The following is a 13,037-nucleotide window of genomic DNA, read 5'->3' on the forward strand; positions in this document are numbered from 1 at the left end:
TTAGAAATATTAAATATATTCAGGAATTATCAAGAAAAAAAATTTGGTTTTTCATTGTTTAACTATAGAATCCTGTATATGATGTTTATAATGTTGGGCAAGTCCTTTTATCTGTGAAGACTCAGTTTCCCCCATCTATAAAATGACGTTTGGATTAGGTGGATTCTGAGGTCCTTCCAAGGCAATCTTTTTAATCTCATTTGTTGTAAGTGGCTAAAACATATAATGTAATTTCCCAAATACAATGATAAGCATTATTCTACTGATATAAGAAAAATATTGATTAACGATAAGCCTAGATTGGCACTTTAGTTTAACTTTTCAAAGTTCTTGAATATAAGCAGGAATACTAATTACAGAATATTTCTATATCTCATTTGGTCATCACAACAACCTTATGAAACAGTTAGGTCAGATACTGTTAAGTTAGTGGTTGTTGCTGTTATTATAACTAAATTAGGAAATTATTGTTCACAGAGGTTAAATTTCTTGCACAAACTCACAAAATTATCACCTAATACGGTAAAGACTGATTCTTCTGATTCTAAAATTAAAAACAAAAACAAATAATACTTGTCAAATGACTATGTTGTTAATTCAATGCTGTCAGAAAATATAATTCACATATTACCATTGAATCATTATTAGTAAAGCTGGGATGAGACTTGGATTGCCAATATGATCTTTTATGAGATGTCAAAAAATCAATATTCAATAAGTAGTAATAGATTATTATTATATTAGTAATAATATTGATTATGGTGCCTATTGTTATTATGATTAGAAACCAAGGAAATCTATGAGATTCTAAAGAAGTAATAGTCAATTATAAAATAGAAATTAAATGACAACTTAGACCTAATTTAAAAGTGTTAAATGTAAGTCTCCAAATTTCAAAAGCATGAACAAAAATACCTGAGCCTCAATGCCAATACTCAGTAAAGGAGAGCGCTCTAAGTATATTGGAAGAAGCTGCAAGGAAAGTAGAAACCATCCAATTGAAAAATACTAATATAATGAGACTGGAAAGTAGATTCTAATCATGAGCTTGGGACAGGCTGTTCATTTATCTTCTTTTTGAGGTCAATTATTTTGTTAGGCTCAGGAATTAAAGCTTAATTTATTGAATACAGAGTACTGCCTTCAGCAATGAATAGTCAGTAATCAATAATGTGGTCTAGATTTTTAAATGGCTAAACAAAAAATGAGGGGAAAAAAACTACTGATCCTTCCTTATCCTATAATCCCCACAGACAGGTGAAGAAATGCCTCACTTGGGATAGGAACTTCATTTTCTACCTCAAGTGCAAAGCAATAATCCTCAACTTTGTTTCTCCTTTGGTGCTTTGCACATAGTAGGTGCTTAATTAATGTGGTTTGAATAAATGAATGATCTTGTTTATATAACTTTAGTGACTCAATAAAAGCAAAAGAAGATCTCACTTGTTATCATACTCTTCAGAACTCAAGCATTTTTGCCCCTGTAAAGATGAGATACTTCTAATTGGAAACTATTCAATGAAATAAATAAAAATATATTAGAAAAATTTATGAAATCTTAGAACTAAAGATAGCAGAGACTAGAGATAGCAAGTTCAACTTGTTCTTTTTAAAGATACAGAATCTACAGTATATGCTGGTAAAATGACATAAACTAGTTATACAGTAGTAGTTAGAAGAAGAATTTGGACTCCAAATCCCATACTCTTTCTGAAGCACTTTGCTATTTTTCTTTTGCGCTCCTTAACTCAGGATCTTTTTAGGTTTCCCTTTAAATCATAAACCTAAGCGTTTCCCTGGACTTTTAGTTCTTTGTATGTATTCTTTTATCAAGTGATCAGGGCAAAGAAAAGTTTGCTTTTAACTTTACTTATCTTCGAATATCAAACCATTATTCTCTGTACAAAGTCATTATATGGTTTCATGATTTTATAGTTAAAGCCAATACTTGGTTTTGGAAGACACTAATGTATTAGCCAATTATGACAAATGCTGGAACCTTAAACAGTATCGATCTTCATTAAGGCATAAGGCAAGGAATTCAAGGTATTATGGCAGAGAAAAAAAAAAGAATGTCCTATAAACTCAAGTGCATTTATTTGATTTTTAGCATGCTTAGTTACTTCTTGAAACTATGCTCCTCTTGGAGTTCAGAATGAGGACTTTAAGCACAACAGGTTGAAGATTTAGAAGAAAGTAACAAAATCTGTCCTTTTGAGAAAGTGTCAAGTGTAAACAATAAAGTTGAGTTGTAAAATAGGGAGGTGGAAAAGAATCAAAACTTAATCTACATACCCAAATTCAGAGGGCAAAACTCACATTGGATTAAAGCCTCATCTGGAGAGACTATTTGGCTGGAACACATGTTCTTTGATTGCTTTTTCTTCTCCAATCACAACATATTCATTAGGGGTGTTTGCTTTGGCCTCTGATCTGCCTCCTTAGGTGCACAAGAGACCTACTCTACCTCTTTTTACTATTTGGGAGGATTTTATTCAACTAGTTAAATTCTGGAGGCAAACATCTGTTTGCTCCAGGGCAGAATGCCTCAAGTTAAAAAAATATCAAGTGTGGGGTGTTGCCCAATGGTTTGGAGATTCTTCTTAAGGGCAGGTTAGTTCCTAGGAGCCAAGAATGCCCAAAGGATTTGAAAAAAAATGACTAGACAAGTAGCTTCCCTTAAAGACATAGATAGGTTCCTAAAGTGATTTAGGGGCATACAGAGAATAAGTAGAAGGAAAGAAAAGTCTACAAAGAGTCTTTGGGAGTTTGCCTTTAGTAAGGAGTCTTAGGAAAACCTCTTCTTATAGAAGGTGCCTAAGTCTCATTAATTAGAGGATTTTTATGATGAAGAAAGTAGCATTACAAATTATTTTCACAATGAAAAACTTCCATAGTCACCTTGCTCAAGCTTACAAATATATCTCTCCTCAAAGATGGCTTATGCTAGCAAGATTTTTCACAAAGCCATCAATAATCCATCTACTCATTCAACTCATTGCATGGAATACTGTTTGTTTAGGAAATCTGATTAGCCAAGTGGAAACTGCACGAATACAATGACTGTACTGCACAGCATGCCATCTGCCTTCCCAAGGTGAAATGTGCATATAAAGTTTGACTTCCTGAAGGTGGAAACACTCATTTCTAATAAGAGAAAACCCTAGGGTATGGTAAATCCAGAAGTTCATACCAGAAGCTGAGTTAGTTTGTTTGTTTTAGTGGAAAAGACAGAGGGTCCTACCGGGTGGCTTAGGAGTGATACAAACAGAAATCTAGTAGATAAGATGAGGAAAAACTGACACACAGAAATAAGTGAGATATAGTTTTATATATACATATATCTTCTTTTTAAATGATGCTTTCTCTAAGGGGAGAATGGAGATAGGGAGTTAACTGGATATTTTAATATAACAAAGACATTAAAAAAACTAAAGATGATGAGGATTCTAAAAGTTGATATAAGAAAAGTTAATTATCCATCAGTTTTACCTTTCTACCCACTGCCTTAGAAAGGTGATATCCAAAGAGGGTATTACGAACTTATAATGTCCAACCTAGACGTACTAGAGGATATCATGTGGTCTAATCATTCAATTTGACAAATATGTATTAAGTACCTACTATGTGCTAAGCATATCATCATAAGAGCTGATACCTATGAAGTGCTGTCTAGTTCCAAAGCACCTCATGTAAAAAGACCAAGTACAGGACTTCTGGGTAACGATGGCCTCAGAATAGAAGTAAGGATCTTCCTCTCCTCTCCACCAACCCATATAAAGTACCTCAAAGGGACAAAACCAAAATCGGATGAGTGAAGGCAGATTTTGGGCATTTCCATGCTAAAGGGGGGTCAAAAGAACTCCCTCCAATCCAGGAGCTCATCATTCCTCCCCCACTCCACCTATGGAGCCAGAGTCAGAGTGAGTGCAAGGTAACCTCTAGATTCTCAGGGGGCTAGCTGAGGACACCACAGACTTACACCTAAGAGTAGCAAGACTTGGGACCCCAGCTTTGGCGCAGAGATAGGGCAGGGCTTCATATGGCAGATGCTGCTGTAGAGACTGGCCTACCCTCCTCACTCAGATCTCTGTGGGGCAATCTCTAGGTTATCAGGGGATGGCTGAGGACATCACAGGCTTAACCCCTAACAGCAGTGAGACTTGGGACCCCAGTAGGCTGATGAACACGGAGCTTGGGCACAGAGACAGCAGAGGTTGCACACAGCAGACACCACCACAGAGACTTGAAAAATAGCCTCAGGGCAAAAACCTCTCTGGAGCTCAATACAAAGATTGCCCACCTTCCTCACTCAGACTTCTGACAAAGAAAGAACAAAGCAATGGCCACCAACAACCAAGAACTACAATCCACAATTACCAAAAAACAAACAAACAAAAAAAAAACCAAGAACAAAACTTTGAGCCAAGATAATTTTTATGCAGAAAATGGGATGTTGGGAAAATTGAAAAATAGTATGGGAGAAATTAGGTTTAGATCAACATTTCATACCCTACACAAAGATAAATTCAGAATGGGTGAATGGCTTGAATATAAAGAAGGAAACTATAAGTAAATTAAGTGACAGAATAGTATAGCTTTTAGATCTATGGGAAAGGAAAGATTTTAAGATTAAGATTAAGATTTAAGATTACCAAGCAAGAGATAGAAAATATTACAAAATGTAAAATAAATAATTTTGATTACATTAAATCAAAAAGGTTTTATACATACAAAACCAATGCAATCAAAATTAGAAGGGAAGCAACAAATTGGGAAACAATCTTTATAACAAAAACCTCTGACAAAGGTCTAATTACTCAAATATATAAGGAACTAAATCAATTGTTCAAAAAATCAAGCCATTCCCCAATTGATAAATGGTCAAGGGACATGAACAAGCAATTTTCAGATAAAGAAATCAAAACTATCAATAAGCACATGAAAAAGGATTCTAAATCTTTTATAATCAGTGAAATGCAAATCAAAACAACTATGAGGTACCACCTCACACCTAGCTGATTGATTGACATGACAGCAAAGGAAAATAATAAATGTTGGAAGGGATGTGGTAAAATAGGGACATTAATGCATTGCTGGGGGAGTTGTGAATTGATCCAACCATTCTGGATGGCAATTTGGAACTATGTCCAAAAGGCTTTAAAAGACTTTCTGTCTTCTAAATTAATTAAATAAAAAATTAAGTTAAAAATAAATAAAATAAAAATAAAGTAAAAAGACCAAGTAGTAGTCCAACATTTCCTCTTTCTGGTACTTCTCATGGGCATGAATCAAAATAGAACAAGTAAAAGCAGACTATATTTCCTATGAGGCCCCAAGCCCAAGGCTGAAAGCTTAGCCCACATTATTATAAAAGAAAAAGTGCTCATTTTGTCCAATGTCTATGCTGTCCAGAAGTAATTAATGTCTGGTAGATAGAAAGCCTTTTGAAAGGCAAAGTCATGTGGTGAAAAGGAAGGCAACTGTATTAGGATATTCCTGAGATGATGTCTTAATGCAAACCTAGCAGTTCTGGAATGCCAAGATTCCAACAAAAGGGAATATAGCAATTTTTTCTGCCATTTATATCACAGAGAAAAATCCAAGGGACATGCAGTTTTCAGCTAGTCTTCTCATCACCACCCCAGTGTAGGCAAGGAGACAGGCTCTATATTGAGGCACTCAGTTTCCAAATTAGCCTCTGCTCTCTATATTCCCCAAGTCAAAAACTTTAGACACAGGTGTAGGTATTAAATCCCTGGTAACAACTTTGAGTGATTGTTCATGATTCTAAGAGGAGAACTAGCTTTCCTGGAAGAGTATAGTGTGGTTATAGCTGGTTACACACAAATGGAGTTGACTTGGATTATTTTTTTTTGGTACCGTTTTTAAAGCTTCCTTGGGACTTCTTCTTTTAGTAGATTGGGGAGATTACAATATTCCTTATAAATGAATAGGGAGGGTGGTTAGACATCTTACTTATGGCAAGATTCAGAGAACTAAAAAGGATTGCATATGATAATTTTATTCACAATTCAACATTTTATTTTATTTCACTGATAGAAACAATTACTCAAACCTTTCCTTAAGTTTTCCAAAAAACTTTCTGAAAGTATTGGCTTTTGGAATTGCTGGAGAGCCAAGGTTCCTTTCAGGGGAATAGAGGATTAATTTATGTTTTAAATAAATGTTCTATGTTTCTAAATTTTCTGTTAGCTCTGACTTACTAGTAGTAGTGGAACTGAATATCCAGGACAGACAGTGATTTCAGAAGTCCCCAGAAAATTATCTGGGCAAGAGCAAAATGAACCATAGAAGTGATTAATTATTAAGAAGACCTTGTTCATCATATCACAGAAGATTTCTTCACCCAAAATCAGTTCTAGATACTTGGCCTCATTTGATCCTAATAGTACTCCTATAAGTTAAATAGATTTTATTCATTCTTATTTGGAGAGAAGAAACTGAACCGAAGAATGATTAAATGATTTGCCCAATATCAGACAGCTAGTTATTATTAGGTATGGTTTGAAAAAAAAAAGGTTTGCTTGATTTCAAATTCAGCACTTTTACCACCAAACCATTCTTCAGAGCAATGTAATGAGCCACTTCCATAAGATCCTTCATTTACTAAGTAATAGTTGGGTATATGTGATTAGAAAATGTGTGTGCATATAAAAGACCAGATGAGTTAATCTGAGAAACTGTTGTATTCCTCATCCAATATGAAGACATTTTTATTCATGGTCACCAAGAATTCTAACATGGCATGAGCTTCAATGATTCACCATGATGGATACTTTTACAAAGATGGATCATTGCATATAATGCCATGAAATCACTAAAGCTGTCAGTGCTTCTCTGTTCACTTAGAAAATTGTTTTGTCTTAAGAGACTATATTACTTCTAACTCAAGCTCCCAACTCATATTTTAAGGCTTTCAGCTTGGAACTCTTTATTTATATGGACTAGTGGTAGTAATGAATGCTCTGGATGAAGAGATTTAGCAAGATATAGGAAAGGGTAACATAAAACTAAAAAAATGGCATGTGCAATCGTTCCATGTAATCTGAATAATATATAATACAATGAAGGTAGTAGGCTATTCAAAGTCCTTCAAAATTTCATCCCTTCTTTCCCTTTCAATCTTCTTATATCTTTATCCCCTATATGTACTCTGTTCCTACTTTCTGTTCATGTCAAAAATCAATCCATGTCCCAACTTTGATCATTTTCACTGGCTGTTCCCCATGGCTGCAATTCTATTATTCCTCATCATTTCCCTTGGCTTCTTTCAAGTCATATAAGAAATCCTACCTCCTACCAGTAGTCCTTCCAAATCCCCCAAATGCTAGTGCATTTCTTCTGATGTTAATTTCCAGTTTTTCCCTATTAATATCTGGTTTATATCTAGTTGTTTACATGTTTTCTTCACCATTAGACTCTCATTTCCTTTAGAGAAATGCTGTTTTTCCTTCTTGTATACACAGTGCTTAGCACAAGACATGGCACAAAGTTGAAACTTAAATGTTTACTGACTGAATGAGAAGTGATGACATCTATGTTCTGATATTTCTTAATTTAAGGTAGGATCAAACAGAATACTTTGAAGATCAGCCACGCATTTAAATTAAGTAATGTATATTTTGGTTGGCTTTGGATTGTCTCAAAAAGTGAATTTGGTTGAAAACTTTAGAATTGTAATCTTTGGAATGGAAAAAATCAAGCTGGGAGGTTTAGTCTCCCTTAGAAGATTCCAGCAATAATAATGTTTCATTTAAAACATCAAGGTCACAGCAAAAACAAGAATAATCATTTAGAGAAGATTAAGGAGAGAAAGGGACTCCTCTGAGGAGTCTCCCTACCTTTTTCTTTGTAATTTAATAGATTATGTTGATTTAATCTGCTCATATTACAAATACAACTTGAGTATATAAGTGGGCTTCATAATTGGTGCTTTTACAAATAATGAGATCTAAATTACATAAAATTATTTTCTACATGAAGCAACTTATTCAGGAATAGAAAAGAAGCCCTGTTAAGCAGGTGTTGTAATTACTGACAGTCAGACCGGACCTGGATGCACAAATAGATGTGTGTATTTTGTTGCTACCTTGTCTGCCAAATACCAGCTTTTCTTAGTATATTTTAATAGGTATTACAGATTCACATAATTCAATTCAACCTAGAAGTTAATGGAAGTCTGCAATTCCAAAGTGACATAGTAACAGTCATGAAACATTACACATTGTAATTCTCTTTTTTTAGCTTGGGATATATTAAGTCTGAACTACTGCCCTTGGAAACAGGTGCCACCATACAAACCACTGGGCAGTGATATAAACAATATTATTCTCAGATATTTGGATATGGTTTTCTATTGTTTTAAATCTATTTACTTACTCAACTTGCTTCTAGAACATTTCAGGAAGTGAATATACATTCACAAACTTGACTAGAGAATAAAATATTTTAATAATGTTTTGCACGTAGATAATCTTGTGTCTATTTACTGACAATGCTCTAGGATTAAGTTTTGTTGTTGTTGTTGCTATACATAGTGCCTATTTATTCTTGTCAAAAGTCTTTAAATTTTTAGAATGTGGCTTATTTCCTGAATTCCTTCCCCTACCCGTCCATTAAGAAAAATACAAATTTTTAAACAAGTGTTTATTAAGCATCTAAAATATGATAAAGTGGATAGACTCCTCTTCCTGAGTTCAAATCTGACCTCAGAAACTTACTAGCAGTGTGACCCTGGGCAAGTCACTTAAACCTGTTTGCCTCAGTTTCTTCATCTATAAAACGATCTATAAAAGCAAATGGCAAACTACTCTAGTATTTTTTTTCAAAAAAAAATTCCAAATGAGGTTACAAAAAATGACTGAAAAAAACAACAGAACAACAGTAATACATTGTTGTGTTGGAATATTGGAATTACAAATCTCATTTGATTCTCATAGCAAACCTGGGAGACAGGTCAGATCATTATCTCCATTTTATAGTTGAGTAAACTGAGGTAGAGACAAGTTAAAAGACTTGGTAAGGGTCACAGATCTAGTGTCTAAGGCCATATATGAACAAAGGTCTACCTCATGCTAAGTCCAGGTCTCCATTCATTTTACCCCCAGCTATCTTCTTGATTTAAACCTGCTCCATTTTAGAATACTTGGTTTCAATTTAAGAAGTGACATCATTCATTTTCAGTAATGATATAAAGATCCAGGTTCTGAACAGGGAACTCAATTCTCTAAGGTTATTCAGGAACCACCTTGTACGAAGTGCTGTGCTAAGTATTGGAGATGAACAAAAGTCCAGAGTCACTCTCAACGAATCTAATAAAGGAAGTTAAGAAGTTTCTAATTTTTCCTATCACATTTTCATTTCTTTCCCTACTTATCCTTTGCTTGTGTAATCTAGGGGAGAACCCAGTGTCGCCTCCATGACCTGATGAGTCACTGGATTTCAATAGAGTCCATTTACATTTATTTAAGTATCAAAAATGCCTTTGAAGAGAAGTAGAAACTACAGTAAATCAGTCACATTTTCTACTTCCAGGCAGCAAAGTATAAAGTGTATCAGGCAAATATTGCATAGTGTTATGTCTTTTCAGTTCTACACTGAAGACAACAAACATTTATTAAGTATTTTCTAGAAGCCAGGGAATGTGCTTAACACTGGGAATTTAAATTCAAGCAGAAACATAGTCCCTGACCTTAAGTATTTTATATTCTAATTGGCAAACTTGACCTTCCCTAGCTCTGGCTTTCAAATTTTTCTCACTGGCTCATTCACTCTGAGCTTGGACTTTGCCTTTCCACTTGCTTCACTCACCCCTTTGTAACATTTATTTTTTCACTTGTCCTTCCACCCATTAAATTATCTGCTTCTTGGGAGCAGAATTTAAGTCCTATCTGTCTTTGTAGTTCCCAAACACTAGCATAGTATTGCTGCCCAATGTGGGTCTGCCAGCTCTGTTTAACATCTCTGCTTCAGGTCATACTTTAAAACTCTAAATTGTTAAGTAAGTGCTGACTTGACTGTTGAGCAGATTTATTCACCTGGGAGTTTCAGATACTAACCACAGGTGCAAACCCTGTTCCTATCTTTTGCTATATCACATTTTAAGCATATATCTCTCAAGCTCCTGTTAAAGAAGATCTTTAACAGATGCAAGGCCAACCACAGAAACAGGACAATTATTTTTAGAAATGGCCAAAACCTATATATACACATTCACTTTTAAAAAGAGATCATGCTACTCATTTATCTATAATTTTCATTATCTAGCTTCAAAATTTCAACTAGATTCTCCTTAAGTTAGATTTTAACAAATGAAAATGTAATGATTCTGGGAAAAATTTGTCCAGAAAGTTGAGGCTGTCAGAGGGAAAATGAAGCTTTATTCAATACTCAACTCCTTTGGATATATAGCTTTAAATTTTCCCAGTAGAGGTAATCTAATCAAATCTACTTTTACACAGAGATTTTTAATAGAAATGAATAAAACAATCTGCAATCACAAATACACTTTAAAAATCAATCTAGTATGGCAACATTTTCCTGTTGAAAGAATATTTTAATAAGATCACTAGAAGGGACTTAAAATGCCATTTGAGATTTTCCACTGACAGGTACTAATTTCACTGCATAAAAGAAAGACACCTGGCAACTAGTATTTTAAAGTCATTTGGGGTCAGTGGATTTTGAGAAGCAAAGTAGATTATGGAAATAGTTTGCTCAAATACTTTTTCTGCAAGATTATAATTTGGGAATGTATTAGTAATTCTTTTAATAGTGTATATTCATTATTAAGAGCTTTTAAAAATTATAGACAGAATGGTCTCACAAAAGAGTATTTTAACAGAAAGGATTTATTTTTTCATTCACCCAACAAACATTTTAAAAATGCTTGTTATGTTCTGAACCTTGGGTTAGGCTGAGGAATATATTTTTAAAAGGAATGGCCCTTCTCTTCTGCAACTTAGCATCTAGCAAATTGATCAGATCATTTATGGCTACAAGTAGTTACATTTAAATTTTTAAAGTAGAAAGAGGAGAAATTAAGTTGTTATTTTTGTCTTTTTTTTCCTAATAGTGCTTATATAATCTAATAGTTGAATGAAGTGACACACAACTTATTTCTCTTCATTTCATGAAAGCAATCAGTATAATAGCAAAATTCTCAGCTCTGCTCCTTCTTGTGGAACATCCTGATTTAATGAAACCTTACTCATTTAATAGTCATGGAATAGAGAATGTTAAGACTATCTCATTGACATATCTAGGTGGCAGGATAGAGTGCCTGGCCTGAAGTAAGGAAAACTCATCTTTGTGAATTCAAATCTGGCCTCAGATATTTATTAGTGATGTGATCCTGGGTAAGTTACTTATACCTGTTTGCCTTTGTTTTCTCATCTTTAAAATGATCAGGAGAAGGAAGTAGCAAACCACACCAGTGTCTTTAAGAAAACCCCCAAGTATGATCAGAAAAAATTGGGCATGGCTGAAACAACTAAAAAATAATAACATTATCCCCTTTCCCTGGAGGAATCAGAATTATCCAGGATTCAGGACAAATTTAAAAAAAAACCTTCTCACTCATGCCTGTTTCTTCCCTTAAGAAAAGTTAGGTTTATGTACAGCTTTTATTTTTAACTAAAAAGATGGATCATAAGTAAAATGGAAATAAAGAAAACCAAGTGACCTAGAATATAGGTCATACATTTATGGTCTTAGGAGGGTATAGAGTGATATTTTCTAAAATTTGCTCTTTGCTCTCTTTTTCATGTTTGTCTCCAGTGATTACTTCAAGGTTGACAGAAAGTATCCTATTTGGCACAAGATTTGGGAGAATCAGAGTACCAAACAGCGGAGAGGTAAGAAGTGAATATGTGGAAGTTATGATGGATTCTCTGATCAATGAAGTGAGAGGGCTTAGACTTTCATTGAATGAAAACCACTCCATAGAGTTTTGGGAACTCATTTTCCTAGTATAATCCTTTAGGTGCTGAATGGTAAGTTGAAAGAGTAGCTGAGATCCTGAAGTACAGAAATTGTAAATATTGCAAGTTCATATAATAGTCAGTTGTCAAATAGAAAGTATCCACTAGAGTGGAATGCTATTCTAGATCAAAATTTGGATTAATGTAATAGGTTTCTCAAGGCATCATGCCACACTCCTACTTGTATTTTTTCTATAATAAAATTACTATTTACAACCATTTTAGGGAGAAGGATGTAGAAAGTTAGAGGTTTTTTTTTTTCCTTTTACCAAGTACAGGAATAGCTGTCACCCCTACAGTTGTTAAATCTATTTAATTTCAGTGGGTATTGGCAATATGTAATTTATCAATAGAGAATACCCTTCCTCCTCCCAGCTTAGTGTTTCAACACACATATGCTTTTCAATGTTCAGAGCTAAAAATATGAGCACAGTTTTTGATGAAATGTATACTTCTAAGCACATATAATTTAATCATTTCAATCATGTCCAATTCTTTGTGATTCTATTTGGGATTTTCTTGGCAAGGACATTGGAAAGCTTTGCCATTTTTGTCTCCAACTCACTTCACATATGAGGAAACTGATAAAAATAGGACTAAGTGATTTGCCCAGGGTCACCTAGCTAATAAGTGTCTGAGGTCAAATTTGAACTCAGATCTTCTTCACTCCATGCCTGGAGCGCTAACCTCTGCCACTTAGCTGCCATAGAAACACACACACATACACACACACATTCACTGATATACACACACATATGTTCTTTAAAAATTATGTTCAGTACTATATACATATATATACACATATATACATATATATATACCCAAAATGATATATAAAATACCAAAACATTAAAAAACATTTTTAATGTTCCATGACATGTCAAATTTTCTAATTTTTTTGAAAAATTTTTTGCAAATTTTTCTGAGGCAGAGATAAAGAAATCATACACTAATACATTTATAATTAGAAGAGATCTTAAAATAACATTTAATTCATTAAGCCTTTTACTTCACAGTTGAGGCTATTGAGAC

The 13,037-nt window shown here is 34.1% G+C and overlaps 1 protein-coding gene across 1 annotated transcript in view; it reads right to left on the reverse strand.

The window, feature by feature from the left end:
* The window catches only part of GPC6 (glypican 6), a 1,283,983-nt gene that overhangs the window by 659,818 nt on the left and 611,128 nt on the right, over positions 1-13,037 (reverse strand). The gene's annotated exons all lie outside the window — the stretch shown is intronic.

The sequence above is a fragment of the Gracilinanus agilis genome, chromosome 3 (genome assembly GCF_016433145.1).
Source record: "Gracilinanus agilis isolate LMUSP501 chromosome 3, AgileGrace, whole genome shotgun sequence".
Classification (NCBI taxonomy): domain Eukaryota; kingdom Metazoa; phylum Chordata; class Mammalia; order Didelphimorphia; family Didelphidae; genus Gracilinanus; species Gracilinanus agilis.